Raw genomic sequence first — 16,709 nt, 5'->3', positions numbered from 1 at the left:
TAATTTGTGAAATGGTCGGGCCCTTACCCAGGTGATTACACCAAACATTTTCTTAATCCCTGAAAACCACGAAGCATCCCTGAAATTTCAACCGCAAGCGACGCACACTTGCTCAGTGAGCAGACTCCACTACCCGCTATAAGGTGTCTGCCTTTTGTGAGCGTTAATTGGACATGATATCTTAATTTGCACACATATGCAGCAACAGAGTAATTATCGAGAAATGTTCCAAAGACTAAGCAGAACATAGTGAAATCACCCAACCGCCTGTTGACGGGCGTATGAAAAAACAGCTCATTTACAGACGGTGGAAGGCTGTCGTCGTTGAGTAAGACTTCTCCACTGGCCTCTTGGGATGGGGTCCACTGAAATTGATCACCGTCACTAATTATCCCTGTTCTAAGCCACTCGCAGAGAAAAGCGAAGGATGAAGTGCAACAAAAAAAAGCACTGGCATGAGAGCAAAGTCACGAAAGTGGCATATGTCTGGGCTGCAAGCCACCCACTGATTCGTGTGTGCGTCCTCTCTGTCAGCAGTTCTCAACCTCATTTTGTGAAATACTTTTTTCAGCCAAGTACCCCCAAACCAGCACAAAGCATTTTTGGGATGAAAACAATAAAACGACTCAAAACAGAGTGCTGGTCTGCTTTATTAAACTTTGGAGCTCAATTTGTTGTGGTTTCTGGAGAACTATCTGGAAATAAAAATGACAAAAATAAAATAAAATATGATAGTTAAGAAATTAACTGTTTTACGATCAAAGTCGCACATTGCACTGTAGCATAACAATGCAAGCCTTTAAGAGGCGTGGCTCAGTGAGTACAGTCAGGAGTTCTGAGTCCAGCTCAGGTTGAGTTTGTGCAGTTTGAGCATATTTGACGTCTATCCCTGCCACAGGGCAGATATACATCTGCGCTTAATTGCAGTTAGCGGACCAGCGCTGGCTCATCTGTAACAACCTAACTTGGAAGCAGGGATCATGACCCGACAACAAAAAAGATCTGCCATGGATTGCAAACAATGACCCTGGTGCTTGGAATGGTTACTGGAGAGATGCTGGACAGATGACAAGCTCCTTTACTGCCGAGGTGTGGATTTGTTGCTCAACATCTTAACGACACATAGCGTTCGCATTTGACGTGCCCATGCAAGATATACGCAAAGTAATTATAACAATGATGGCGGCAGTGAATTGGGGGAAACCTTGCTGTTCAAGATAACATTTCTGATTGTTTACAGTCCAAGCCAAATGTTCACGTTCCCACACATTTGCTTCCTCTGTTACAATATGGAAAACTGACCCAAAAAAGGAATGCACCCGAGAATATTCACCCATGTGTGTAAGATAATATGCAAAAAAAAAAAAAAAAAACCTACCAGTGTGCCCTTTCGTTCAACTTGGTGGAACAATGTTGCACCGCCGAAGACTTGAGATCATTGGGACATCTTTTCAAACCTCTTTGTTCCCGGTAGGCCTTGTCAGCGGCCTTTTTGCTCACGTTTTAACAAAGTGCCGGCCTGCCACGGGCTTTTAAGAACCTCGCAAAGAAAATATCGTTAGGACAGGTTACATAGTCACAAATTCAGAAGCGTTGTCAGGGCTGTCAAAACGATATCTGTCACGCACCGCATCGAAATGTTTTTGTTCTGTCCCCGATGTGTGGCGGTCCCTTGGTTTCAATAGCAGGCGTCGACATGGAGCTGTGGATATTTCAAACAAAGGCAGAGGGAGAGGAGTATTTCAGTTACCGCTGCATTTGTCTTGTCATACGAACACGGAGCCGTCCTCAAAGACCGAATTAAACAGTCCAAGTAATTACTGAGCTTCAATCCAACATGTAATTCAACACCCATTTTAATTACAGCCACTAGCTACTCAAGCATGGTGGTGAATATGAATTCAGCAGTATCAACAACATCCATTCACCGCGCCACACAATATGCGAACAATAGGAACGCAAGATGAATGTGACCGAGAGTGAATCTATGCATTTTGGATGCACTGAATGAAGGCTGACTGTGAAGAACGCCATCAGGCTTCCCGTCGGCGGTTTATTTTCAGCACATTGTTTTTGCTGAGTGCAAGTGTATAGTGGTAAAGTAGCTAAATAAGTAAGAAGGCTCCCCCCGCCAAACCCAAGCTTAAAAAATGACCAATCAATTGAATAAATTGACTTTAAATTGGAAACGTTAGGGGGAAATAACATCGTAATTGCTCGTACGGAAATAGTTGATGATCGAGAGGGCCGGCACATACATAGAGTGTGAAAGTAAACTGCCACGACAGTGCCAACACATAATTTCTCACCCACGGCTGATCTAATAGGGGCATGGATTTGTCACATTCAAAGCAAAACTACAAGGGCTGGAACATTATGTTAAAGATAAAAGGTCGGCGGAGCTGCATTGAGTTTTTGTCGGATGGTAGCGTCAGCTCGATTCTGATATGGCGCAAATACTTCTGCTTGGTGAAGCTGCTGATGCACTATTTGCGTTGGTTAATTTGCATGCACAAAAAGCACTGATCCAGACACGAATTGTCAAGTGTAATTCGGTGGCTCGGGAATGAAATGATGTTTAAAAAATCCTTGCCAGATACACACTTATCATTGCTATAATAACCACAAGAATAATTACAACAAGATGAAAACAAATAGGATCTTTTAGAGGTGTGGGGATCAGAAGACAATTAAAATAATTGCCACCAGTGGCCAGTGGAATAATGTGAGGATGACCCTCAGGTAAATCAAAGAGTCAGCACACGCCAACAAGGTAACTTATCAGTTTTGGTTTACTTCTCTTCACTGCCTGGTGTTGAGACATGTGTCTTGCTCCATGTGCTATGACCGTCGTCAGCCATATCTGAAGTGTCACCTGAAGTGTGTCTCTATGTCATGTGAAGGTACATCGAGTGCAGTGGCATCATACCAGATATTGGAGGCTGTTCAATGATTATCCGTAATGCAAGGTGCCTTTTGTGTATTCTCATTTCTCTTTGTTGAATTCATTTGCTCACACACATTTCTGTGGTTGAAACGTCTATCGCCAGATCGCAAACTGAATTGAGTCATGGAGAGATTGGACCGAGCTGTACCTGAACTGATTGGAAAGTGGCCTAGTGAGGATACATATCCTAAGGGAATGGAAGGGTTAAATAATTTGCTAATGGCTTCTCGTATCCGGCTGCAAGAGACCCAGCTGTCTTGGGGTGCTGGAATAAATACTGGTGGTCCAAATGAGTTGGCTGCAACATGAACCGCACATTTTTCTCATACATACTCTTTGGCCCTGACCATTTCATTTTGGACCACTTGAGAAGAAAACTGGTTCCAGGTGGGTGTTGGCTAACAAACACGGGGTGTAATTTTGGTGTGTGTGTGTGTGTGTGTGTGTGTGTTGGTGTGTGTGTGTGTGTGTGCGTGTGTTTTGAGATGGTCCATGAAGGAGATGAATGATCGAAAAGTCTGGTGAATTGAAAATATATGTGCTCCAGTTCCAAGTGATTTATTGCAATGTGACCTAGAAAACATGGCCGTGTGTGTGTGTGTGTGGGAGTGGTGCGGATTAACAGGGGGGGTTGCGCACAAAGAAGAGAAAGCATGTTTGGAATGAAAATGATAACTAGCACACTCGAGCTAGTCAAAAGATAATCAAAGGGAATAGCAAATCTGCAAAACATCATTATCACGATTGTGGCCAACACAATCCGGAGAGCTCCGGTGCATGGATTGACTTGAGTAGGACAATGGGGCTCACTGGCAAACCACTGAGGAACAAATAACGGTACGCTATACACATCAGGAGGAAATTTACTCTGAAAAAGCAGAGAGCTGCTCCAGAAATAAAAAGCACCTCTTTTATTCGACGCATCAATTTGCATTCGCAGTAAGTAAGAGTGGCCATTGTTAAGATTATTGGAGGATGTGACATGTGACAGAGGTCCACCGGGGTCCAATCTAAATGGATGGGAAACAATAACAAGTGCGACTGATTCATCATGAAATGAGACCGGTGTAGACGTTCCTGATAAAATGAGAACATTTCTTTCATTGCCATTGGCAGCTTTGTCCGAGTAATACATTTTTATTTCCAATTGTTATTTACATTGCGCCGTTTTGGCAAAATGGTTTCCAAATCAGAACAAATTCTCATCACTTTCTTTTCAGTCTAGAGCCAACTGACTTAATGTTGATTGGCCAGAAAGCGACAGTTTCAACTGGCCTCGGTACACATATTTTCTACTTTTGAATCAGCTGAACTTATATTTGACCTCAAGTCGTCAGGGTTGTTTACTATTTGTATTCTAACTTCAAAAGCATACACGTTTATTTATTAACCGATGTGTATGACGGGAAAGAATCGTTCTTACTCTCGTTGAGATGGAGGGCCACGTGAGGGAGGGGCTTATGATGCCCTTTGAACTCCTCCTTCCAGACAGATGACTGGTTATTAATTCATCTATTCTTTTGAAAGGAGTGCCTCATTATCATCCCAGTATCAACCCGTCCCGCGAGAAAGTTGAGAAGCCAAGCAGTCAAGATTTTGCGCGCCAGCTTCACAGACTTGTCAAATTAAAAGGGCCAGTGACACTTTGAGGCGGGCTCTACCAAAAACAGAGGATCTAAAAATGAATTATGTAAGATCTCTTTGAATATTTCATTTGCAGAGGAGGGCGTCCCATATGCCCGCCGTTTCCGCAGTCTCAGCCAAGACATCAATTGGATTGCCCTCACGCTGGCATACTGAATTAAAGGTAAAGTCGTCTCCTTCCATTTCGTTTTTTTTTTCCTCCCTCTGTTATCGCTATGCGCAGTGAACCATCGACTCCCGTGCGCGTCACAAAAAGAAAAGCTCCGGGAGATAAGGAGAAAGGAGGAGATCACGCGGTGATTGAATGAGATCTGCATTTGGCGAGTGGACTCGGATAAGATCAGCGTTTCATTGAGGATACGTAACATGCCGGAAGAAGAAGATCCATTTTGATATTGGTGCGGCTTATAAAACATCTTACATTATATCCACACGGGACTTCCTGAAAAAAAAAAACATCAATACAGCACAGTCCTAAGATTTACAACCGATAACAACAGGCATCGTTGTAGGGGACCTTAAAAAGCATTCGAAATTAACTTGGGTTTTATTCCAAATTACATTAGCGATACACTTAAAACGTCTAATCTCCAACTGAAAAGGAAGCAATTGAGGCGGCATTTCAGCACAATATTCCACAATCTATTAGTTTTACTGCTAATCACTTTTCCCTTCCATGCTGTTGCTTTTATTGACTTTTTAGCATAGCAGCAGTCTCTTGCTATTTGGCTGCATGTTGGCACTTTCATCTTCTCCCGTCATTCCCTCGAGCGAAAGAAGAAGAAGAAAAAAAAAAGCCAAAGGAATTGCTCCCAACAGGCCGGCTGATAAGTCATTCTCATAATGAAGTGCCACCTAAATGATATCCATCCCTGTTTCCTGGCCACAGCTAATTGTCAATATTATAATCATGTTGCAGGGGACCATGTTGTGCAGCTCATTTTATGCTGCTGAATTAAACAATAAGTAAATGGGGTCTTGAAGTGAAACACTGCACGAAGCATGATATTCAAGGCGTTTGTATTTTATAATGATCATCTTTATCCCATTTTTCGTCCAACCACACAGATTTCGGTTTTGAAATTTATTCCCCTCACATTCGTCCGTCCCGCTGGCTTGGAAGGAAATCCAGTTTCAAATATAACAAAGCCAATCACTATAAAACAATTTTGCATTTGATTAACTCAAATCTTGGACAGAATCATTCAAAAGTTTCTCTGAAGGGGGAAAAAAGTTGAATAATTCCTATAATCGGAATATCCATTTATGATGATATTAAATGTGAGATGTGAATATTAAGCATATGACTGACTGCAGAGAACGCAAATATAAGCCAAAGTGAGGGAAGCATTATAGAGGATAAAATGAACTGATTGCAGATCTCGAAATGTGGCGATGACAACCGCCAGAGATTTCCAAGTGTGCCTCCTCAGGAATAAAGAGCTTAACTTGAGCCTTTGTTGTGATTTTTAAAAAATGATGATGGGAGGGGGTGAATCTCTAAACAAGCTTTGCAGTTCCAGCAGTCACCACGACGGCTGTCAGCTTGATTGCCTTGGAAAGCAAAGCCGGGTGCTCATCATTTTTTTCAGCGCACCACAAGATGGGCGCTCATCATTAGGTGAGCCTCTGTAATCAGCCAGGCAGCTTGCAGCAGGATGATGTCACCTTCAGGTGATTCGCTCGCGACAAGGACCAAACCGCAACGAGGTTGGCGCCAAACCACGATAATTCCATAAATCTGGAGATGCGGCAGACCCTGTGGGCAATACGACTGATTTGATCGAATCCGAATGAAAAAGTCTTTGGTCATTCATTACTCATAAGGTTTGTAGAACAAAGCCAGGAGAACTTTTGTGCGCTTCTCCCACGTGTCCACCATATGCTGTGCAGTGAGAGTCGCAGATAGAAATATGAGCCCACAAGATAAAAGTTTAGCTTACATTTCCATTTTTTAAATGAACAACAATTACAACATTGCAATATGGACATGGAAAATTTTAGCATGTTGCGCAATTTTGCATAACAGTGAGCATCACTTTGAACAGAAAGGTTAGCAAAACTCATGCGAGCATAACACGACAGGTATCGAGACCATTATGCAAGTTATTTTAGACCACCGGGGTGCCCCAGGAGGTGACGACGTTGAGAGAGACACTATTCTTATTACAACCTCGAATATAATCAAAATGCTAATTTTAGGTCCTACTGTTGTAATGCATTTGAATTCTAATGCATAACGTACATAGATACTTTAGCATTCAATAGTGCAGTCAGTTTAAATCACGATTGTTTACTTGCAAATAATTTTCCCTGAACCAAAACTCCAGCACGCCCGCCCGTGACACTCATGAGGATAAGCGGCTCGGGTAATGGATGGATGGAATGGATGGATGGCTATTCCCAACTGTAAAATACAGCGACTTTCACTTTTCTGTATTTAAATCAGAATCAGAACCTTTTTTATTATTTTGACCAGTTGTCTTGCTCACAAGGAAATTAACAGTGTGGCAAATGAGAGAAGTAACAGTCAAAATAAATTGAACGTTGCAAAACAGACGCTTTCCCTTGATGCAAATGTTATTGTGCAAGACTAAGCCCGGGGGCCGCGCTATTTTTCTCAGTCGTTTAATTGGCATGAGCCCCCCCCCGCCCCCCCCAACGAGACTCTGCCACAGCCACCAGTGCTCTAATGGGAAACCATTGAGCTTTGTGTGTTGCCGATGTCTCTGAAAGCTAGCTGAACTGATAATGCATCATGCTTTTTCTCGCAGCGGGAGCTGTCTCACCACGGCAACGGCAGCTGGCAATAGATTGTAGGTGAACATGAACCAGCATGCCTTTTTCATTTCAAACACCTATTAGCAGCGTGCAGTCCAGGGTGTGGACATCAGGGTAATTGGAAAAACAATTATTTGGCTTTAAGTCTGGGAAGAACATCCATAAGCACACAAACCGAAAAAAACGACACATCAAAACAACCCTTCAATTGTTGGAGTTGTGATGATGGTGGCTAAAGGTTGAACACAAGGACCAGAACAGAGGACCAGTCGTCATCTCCAAAAAGTATTTGTGAAAAAATATAATCAAAATTGCAACCAAACAAAACGAGGCAAAAACACGGGGGGGCCAGTCGTCATCTCCAAAAAGTATTTGTGAAAAAATGTAATCAAAATTGCAACCAAACAAAACAAGAGGCAAAAACACGGGGGGGAAAAAAATAAAACAGGACATACCATGAAATGGGAACTAATCTAATAGATTTCATTGATTGAATGAAATCAAAAGAATGCAAAAGTCCACCAGTTGCCCATCAAAGTAAAGAATCTTTGAAATTGTATGAAAAGTAAGCAACCCATTCATTCCGGGTGGTATTCCGTTCTTTTGGAGACATATTCCAAAAGCTTTTGAAATATTGAAAGAAATCAGCCATTGTTTAATATTAAGCACTATACTGAATGGATGCTCCTTGAAGATTTGTCTTGTATTTTTGGAACGTGCCCTTCATTGCAAATGTCTTTGTTGTTGTTGTTGTTTTTTTATCCTAGGGAAATCTCCATTATGGGCATCAGACTGCGGTATCACAAGGAATTATTAACCATGTGCGCATGTGTGATTGATGACTCTGGGATGGTAACCCAAATTTGATAGCACAGCTGCATTGGATCTGGCGTCATAAATATGCTTTTTAGCTAAACGGGATGCATTTGTTCAACCGTCACGCATTCAGTAAGGCTGAGTGTGAAAAAGGACAAGTTGATGGCAACACAGCGTACATGACCTAACAGCAGATGCAACTGACAAATGACCGTAGCTTGACTCAAGCTCTGGGGCGACACGACAGCGTACTGACACCTCTGACTCTATAAATATGTAAAATCATGGTTTGTTACAAGGTCCCTGTAGAGGCTCGGGCCTCTGAATCAACCCGCACCCTCCCTCCAGTTTCTCTTTCTCCTTTTCTCGTTTGGGGAAGAGCCAGAGTAAACACTATCAATAAGTGATGACCGAGACTTGTTGACACACATTCAGTTAAAAGCGCAGCCAAGCTATGACGACTGCCGCCATGTAATTGGAGATTTTAGCACGGGTCATCTCAAGCGTGGTCAGTTTGACGACGTCGCCGCAAAAGCTCAAGATATCCTTCTTCGAATTGATTCAGGCTCAGATGAGGGCAGAGTAAAGAACATCATAAACATTGTGAGATGCTACGAGTAGTTTTAGTGGTAGGCTAAGGTGCACGAACGTCTCTGACTGATGTTGTTGCTCTTCTTGCCATGCTAATTTATCATCTAATTTTGTCATTATACTCGATGACCCATTTTTTTCTGACAACATGAGATGAATTATGAACAGTTCAACATCTGTGGACGTTCACACAATCTGATAGATTTGGAGCTTTTTGTAAAGAGCAAGGGGAGGTGGGTCAAATACTGATCAACTTCTATCCAAAAAAGAATGCTGTTATGTATACAGGTTATAGGTTGCATTCATGACGACAAAGTTTTTACATTATTTTTCTTGGAAGTCATTTTTCTTGATAGCTCACAAAAAATATCATATTACACACATATACATATATATATATATATATATAAATATATATATATATATATATATATATTCTCTGCATTAACGTTAATTCGCTAGATTTTAATCTTGTGTCTAAAGTGATATCCACAAAGTTTCTCTGGAAAACGGATCGAGAGCCAAACATTAGGCCGTACCATTGATTCCCCCCATTTTCATGAGGGCCGTGCTCCTAATCCAATTGCGTCTGTTCCTCAAAATGAAATAATTGTATCAACGCAAACGTCGGCTCCCGGCGCCCCAGCCATTCTCTGTCACGCTGGCGTTTAATTGTTGATGGACTTCATGCATTCGAGGCATTCACAGTCAGGGTCGAGATGCATTTGCCAATAATGTCATATTATAAGAAAGGAAGGAAGGGAGTTATTTGACACGGAGGCGGGAGCTGTCTCTGGCAATGCGAAGGGCAACTAAATGAAATAGGAAATAGCTTTGAAGCAGCGACAGGGTGAAGGATGAATAGCATTCGTCTTTATGTGCCCTGCCGGACAAGTTAAGGGCGTACCTATAAATAAGACGTTCATCAGTCTTCGTGTTTGACGATGAGGGAAATCAATGAACAGTAAATGGTTTCCAAATATTTTATTAATAAGGTGGAACAATCTCCATTGCCAAATGTTCTAAATGATTGTTTTGTTTTGTTTTGAATTCCTTGTCAAAGCCAGTAGGTGCTTAAATGAATCTTCCAGAGGTGTTTGGAGCCAGCGACAAGGGACCGAGATGACTTTAGAACGGAACCTAAATATACCTCATTAAACACTGCATCGCAAGGCACGGGTGCAGACCCTTGACGAGGTGCCCAAGTTGTCGCAGTGACTTCTGGCAACATGCTTTCGTTAAGGAAGCTTCTGGAGTCAAAGGTGCTTTGCGATGTTGTTGTCGAGAATAACAAAGAGGAGACTGCTGCAAGGTCGGACTAAAACAGCACTCACCATTCTGAGCAGCAAATATTTTTTCACCGCTCCTACACAGAGCACCGTCTCATTTTTTTACCCCCCTATTCTTATATCATTTAGAGTATTTTGATTGCAAGTACTCCATATCATCAGAGGACCTGTGACAGTACATTAACGGTGAAAAAAAAAGCAACGATTTGCATCTCAAATGTCAAAGAAACAAGTCCTTTTGCATTTATCGTGAAGTACAAAAAATTTACCTGTGATTCTCACTAGCTTGAACTCTTAGCATTTGTAACAGATGTTTTTTTTTCCCCTTCTTTTTTTCTAGGAACCTTTATGCCTCCCACTTGGTCTTATTAACCACATGCTCACTTCTTCCCACAAGACTTGTCGTAAAGGTTTACATTAAAAATTAATTTGCAGGCTCCGTGGGCTGATCATTCATCATTAGAATGTTGTAAACCCTGCTTTATCATCTGTTTAATTCTTTCTGCTGATTGCGAGGTCACTGACCTTCCAGTATGTATCTGGCTGACACGGCCTTTGCAATTATGCTGTAGTAGAGTAGCAGAGGTCAACGTGAGAGAGAATTCCCCACGAGCAATTAAATGAAATGTTAATGTATATCTTTCACTTGACAACTGGAGCGGTCGGATTGTTCTGTAAGAAAGTTGCAGAAGACGGTTTAACTCGTTTCACATTTAATGAGCTCTTCAGCTTTCAGTTTTACTACAAAATATTTTGTCTTGACGGCTCTTATATCGTTGCCCTCAGACCACGTCCACACGTACACACTTACTTAAACCGGTTAAATAAAGTCTCTGTCCACACCAGTCTGAAAGACTATCCAGGCCGTTATTTCGGTCAAAGCGACTTTTGCTTCTATAACCGCTAGCCCATTTCAGCCTATCAAAATAATCCAGAAAGTCATTTCTGTAAAGGTTAGAATAACGCTGACAATCATGTCACACACTGTATACATCAACGTACATCAGGTGCCCACTGGGTTCTGTAGTCATCTCATGAATTACAGTCAATTCATTTTTTTTTTGTGGAGAAATACTAACAGGCAAACAATCATGCCGAAACAAAACATGACCTAATTGGTATGGACAGCAAAAAGTCTTGCGGTGATTTCTTCACATAATTCAAAGGATTTTTTTGGGTGTGTGTTTTTTTTATCTTGTCTTTTGGTTGCAAGTCTATTCACGGTTCACCCTTTCAGGTTTGAACATGGCTTTTCTGCTCCAAGCCCGCAAAAGTGTTTGGATTCAAAAAATGGATATTTTATACCGATGCAAAACGTACAGGAAAAAAAAAGGCTCAAGAAAAGCTAAAAAGAACGAATTCAGTTGGCCTTTAGCTGACAATGTGTCCCACATTAAGTCAATCCAAGCCTCAGACAGTAAGCGGAAGAGCTGTCACTGTCTCCCTTATCATCCACCGCAGCATTGTGGATGCCCAGCGCTTTTCCATTCTTCCCTTGCTTTTTTTTTCTTCTCCACATCCCCCATCCCTTGCTGCCCCCCATCCCCACTACCGTTTTCAAGCTGTTTAGTAAATGCATATAATCTTCAACCACCCAGCCGGACTAGAACCTCAAAGAGTCACAAAGATATGGGCAGATGGAGGTGAGCTATCAGCTCACCTGGAACTGTGGGCCTAAGGCGATAATCATTTCAAAACTGCAGGGGGAAAATGGTTTTAATAGCCCTGTAAAAGGTAAAAGTTTGTCTGCCTTATCACACCTGGCAGATGCATCGCAGAGAGGGGAGAGGAAAAGGGGATAGGGTGAGAAGAAAGCATCAGCTGATAATATCCCCTCCCCAGGAAAAGGATAAATCCGTAAAAAAAAAAAGGACTGCCTTCAGGAAGAAGTTCAGGGGATTAAGGCGAGTCTCTTTTCTTCTGTGTTCCAGCAGCCCCCTTCTCAGTCACCTTAGGTCATCATTCTTTCTCCACCAGCTGCTTGTTGACCCCGGAATTAACTTTTGTAAGTCTTGTGATATAAGCGACGGAGCGCTTTAGTTCCTTCCTCATGATTCACTTTCTTCAGTTTTTAACGATACAAGATAATGTTTGTCTTCATTATCGCCGACGGTCCACAGTACGGTTCCTAAATTGAAACAGTAAACGCAGGGATTTCAAAGGCCCCTCGCCGCCCACATATGCGTAACCCGCTGTGAAAGCCGGGACTGTTCGGAAAGCTCCACTTGATTTTTTTTATGAGCAGGAAGGCTCTTGCGTGCGGTGGCACGTTTTAACTTTAATGTTCCATTGTAGACAGAGCACGGCTCAATCTCACGCCTCAGTATTTGAAGGGATTCATTTCAGGGTTGTTTCAGCCTCTTACATCAGCCTTGTATGCAATATTTTGGATTTATGCGTGACCTTCATTGCGCCGCTTCTCCTTTAGTGTAAAACTGTTGAAGGTGTTACGGAAAGGTGATTGTTTTGTTTGAAGTCCTGCAAACTCTCCCAAACTTGGAGTCATGATTCGTAAAGCGGAACCAAATTTTCAAAGTCCCGCATTTGCTTTGACATGAGAGTGAATTTTAACACCAAATGAATTTGAAAATAATCTGCGTCTATATGCTAATTTAAAAGTATTCCCCTGTGTCTCTTGTTAGCCGATAAAATAGTTAATGCGGTATTTTGAGTGCAAAGACAACAAGGAGTACATTAGCATCTAGTTTAACAAACCTTATCAAGTCGAGCACGGATTGCCCTTCACGCATTCAAACCCCATCAACAACCGGAATTGTCAGAACGTTCATCCACTCTAATTAAAATTGCTTCCACTTTTAATCGTACACATTGATTCCACGGGGAACCTTGGTCTTTAGAATCACCAAAAGGATTCCCCAAAAAAAAGTACTCCACAAGAGCCAAGGCCGCGCTCCTCTGAACCAAAAAAGAAAGATGTTTTTTTTTTCAGCGTATCTATTTGTTTTATTCATTTATTTCGAGTTTAGCACTCTTCATTTATTCTCTCGACAAATTCACCTCAAGCTAATCAAGCCGTGCCGGCTCTCTGAGCTCTGAGAGCTGTGAACCACATCAGCTGCAAATGTTAGGCCATCTCCAAGTAACTACGGATCACAGCTTTGCCATTCATTAGGACGGGGAGTCGTCTCTCCTTCACGCTGGAGAAATCTAATTAAAAAAAGCTTCCCAAGGCAAACAAATTCCTACTGATGTCCAAGCACAATTTTGATCACATAATTTAATTGAACTCTGGTTCATTTTTCACCCCCGCTCTCATGATAGAAATGCCTCACTAACAATGCAACCTTGATTTATCACACTTTTGTTTATCTGCTACCTGTAATTACTGTCAAACCTGGAGTCGCATAGTTTAGGGAATTGCTGATTAGCCAATGCATACCAAAGCTTTGCGATTTTTTTTTTTCCATTTCAGAAATGAATTTGTCTCTCTCTGCGTCCACAGCTTACAACGGCATACATGAACAATGACTTTGAACAACTTCATTGAAATGAGCATATGAAAAACTTTGCGGCTGCTCAAAACTAACCAACAAGTACCGCAGTTTCATGCACCAAAGTACTCTGGTGCAAATCCAGGTTGAGGGAGTTCAGTAAGAAAAAAATGTCACAATCTGACAGGCAATCTGGAGCATTCGCAATTTGAAGAACTCTTGGGTGTGGCACAGGAAATATTGAAAAAAAAAACAAAACAACCCACCTCTATGGGATAGGAGTCGACCTCCAGGTGCACACTTTTCTTCCCAAGCTGGACCTCGAGTCCCTCGTTTCAGTTGACTCTGCTGCAGGTGGCTTTGTGAGATGACGTATCTGGCATATCAAGGAGGCCACACCCGGATGCCTTTCACACCGGAAAAGAAGATGGACTTAATATTTATACAATACAATGTGTATCTGAAATGACCTGTATCCGATTCACAATAACCTTGAGTTCATACAATAACCTTGGCTTCAAGGGCATCGATGACGCTCCTCCCTCCGATGACTGATTGTCAGACGCAATGTAGCGCTGACAGTGATTTGTCTTTAATGGCCGAGTGAGCATGTCAAAAGCCGCGCTGTGAAACGCAGTTTGATATGCTGCAGGCTGAGCCGTCTGACAACCCCACGACAGCCACTGTCACCCCTTCGTCACTGCAACAAAGCCCCAGCAATCAGTTTGAGATGAAGTAGCAGCGGCTTCTTGTGTAGCGACACACGCACGCGCACGTGTGCGCACGCAAGCCCGCGCGCAACTGAAACTCGACCGAGGGCACTCAACTTGGAACTGAAAGCCAAGGAAAATGGAGGGCGTGGAACTGACCTATCCAAAAACGAGCGGTTTGCCTCATTGCGTGGAATTCACCCAATGGGCTCTTTGACTGCGTTAAACATTGGCCGTTATGTTGGAAAGTTGTGCAAAATGACTCAAAGCATTTGACAAATGACTCAATGGGGCCAATTCTTAATTTTTTTCTATTCAATATCTGTTCTAACCATGCATATAGATGTATATTATAGTCAAAAAACTCCTGCGCTGCAAAGGTCATAAATCCACGACAACCTGTAAAGGCTCGAAATGGAGCAGATTCAGCACAGTGGAGATTTGCTTTCACTGGCCGCAGCTGGAGCAGCATCCAAGATAAACTTTCAAGTATCCGGCAAAGGACGCTTCTCGGGCCTCACAGAATGTCTCACGCCTTGATGAGCCTGACTGCTCACTTTTTTTTTGCCTTAATTCTCACCATTTGGCGATGCTTCACCAGCACCCAAATCCATTTTCTTAATCCGAGGCTCACTGTCACCCAAGTGGCAGTCTTGTTCCTGTTTAACAGATCAGCGGCAGCGGAAGCTTAGCTATGCAGCAGCTACCCCTAAACCCCTCCACATGAGTCCCAGTCTGGACCAAGCAGAGCTTTGAATCACCAGAGACAGAATTTCATTGGATCTGGCGTCACTCGCTCTCCGTCTCGACTCGTCTGTCTCGCATGATGCTAAGTGTGACAGACTTAACTGCGTTCTTTGCTGTGATTTAACTGTTCCAGAAAATTGATGAAACGTAACTTCAGTCCAGATTTCCCCCTCATTCAGTTATGTTAGACTATACAAACATAAGTAAGTGAGAGAACATATGTCTCTACAGACCCATTCAGTGGCTGGCTGGCAATTCACTAACTCAGAGCAATATGACAAAGAATGGCAATTCCATGCACACTGAGGCAGGCTCGTCAATGAAAAAAATATATATAATGATTATTCTAGCAGTTGGCTATCACTGCTAGACTACATTGTAGCCATTTTTTTTTTGCTTCAGCTCAGGAGGATGTTTTTAGGTTCAGGAAAAAAAAAAAAAAAACAATCACAGTACGTCCAGGAAATGTAAAATGAGATATATACACAAAATTCTTTCAACTGAGCGTGTGCCAGCAATGGCCGTGATAGCTGTCAGACTCGTCTGATGGAAGGATTTTGGCTTGCGTCCCATATCTACATTTTCTTCCGGTCTGCATAAATATTTGTGTTGTCATCGCACCCTTGTCGAATGTCTGTGTAGTTCCTGACCCCGATACAGCCTGCCTGTTGTGACGAGGAGTAACAGGTGGAGTGGCAGCCCACGCTTGTCTCTCTATGTTTAACCTGTGAGATTCAACACCTCCAAAGGTGGTGAGACATGTCCCCTACCAGTGGGTGCCTGCTTGAGTAGAAGGAAACTTTTCTGGGAACTTAACTCGGCTACCGATACTGATCTGAGATTAACTTTTTTTTTTTTTTTTTTCTCGACACTAGCTGTTCTCCAAATAGATGACGGATGGGGATTTGACAAAATGTCCTGAATGGTCCGAACGCCTCCATGCCAGTGTTGTATTGAGTAGACTAATGCCGCCAGGAAAAGTTAGACCAGAATGGAGGTCTGTTGTGGATGTTGATCAAATTCCTTCAGTAATTATTCAGTTGTTGTTTGTTCGACACAAATTACAGAGTACTCAATAAAAACTTGGTCTTGAAAATGCATTGTAGGCGTTGCCGTTTTCCCCCAAACAAAATTTCCTGGGGATGCGCTATTCTCTCAAAGGCTGTTCCGCTGTTGAAATTATAGTTTGCAGTTCGCATAAAACAACCCATGAAATGTTGCCTTGGTGGAATATTACTATGCTTAGAGATAAATTATCACATTAAGGTGGTGCGATGTCTTAATCTTATTGGACTGTAAAACGGAAATTGCCCTCATTCATCTTGGCTTCCAAGTCCTGCTCATGTTGAATGTCACACACGCCGATAAACTACCGAGCACAAAGAACCATCCACTTAAAAAAAAAACTCCAAACCCATTTTTTTTTCTGAGACCAGGCTCTTGTCCGATCACCATTTTCCTTTGTCTGTCTTAATGTTCCAGTTGATGTCCTCGCTAAATAATTGCTGAGAGGCCCGTCCTCACCTGTCAGTGTGGTCAAGCCCTTTGGTGAGAGTATGACAGCCATCTTGTCCCTTTAGTCCTCTACTTCCATTAGCTGCCCTGGTCACTGCGACCGTGCAGTCATTCCAGGGTCAGAGCCCTCCACTATGGGCTGTAATTGCAGTACATCGAGCACTCCGAAGCTGCCGCGCCCACCTAATGAATTGTCACCCACTTTAATACGAAATTA

The 16,709-nt window shown here is 42.5% G+C and overlaps 1 long non-coding RNA gene across 1 annotated transcript; it reads right to left on the bottom strand.

Moving 5' to 3' along the window:
* Positions 1-1,381: 1,381 nt before the first annotated feature.
* LOC109507944 (uncharacterized) lies at positions 1,382-13,816 on the bottom strand. Its single transcript, XR_002166563.1, has 3 exons — positions 13,787-13,816; positions 1,629-1,702; positions 1,382-1,540 (listed from the first exon to the last, which is right to left on the bottom strand). It is a non-coding gene; the product is annotated as an uncharacterized LOC109507944 (long non-coding RNA).
* Positions 13,817-16,709: the final 2,893 nt, after the last annotated feature.

The sequence above is a fragment of the Hippocampus comes genome, unplaced genomic scaffold, assembly GCF_001891065.2.
Source record: "Hippocampus comes isolate QL1 unplaced genomic scaffold, H_comes_QL1_v1.1 scaffold1985, whole genome shotgun sequence".
Taxonomy (NCBI): domain Eukaryota; kingdom Metazoa; phylum Chordata; class Actinopteri; order Syngnathiformes; family Syngnathidae; genus Hippocampus; species Hippocampus comes.
The sequence above is the reverse complement of the archived record's forward strand: the minus strand, read 5'-3'. Positions and strand labels throughout refer to the sequence as shown.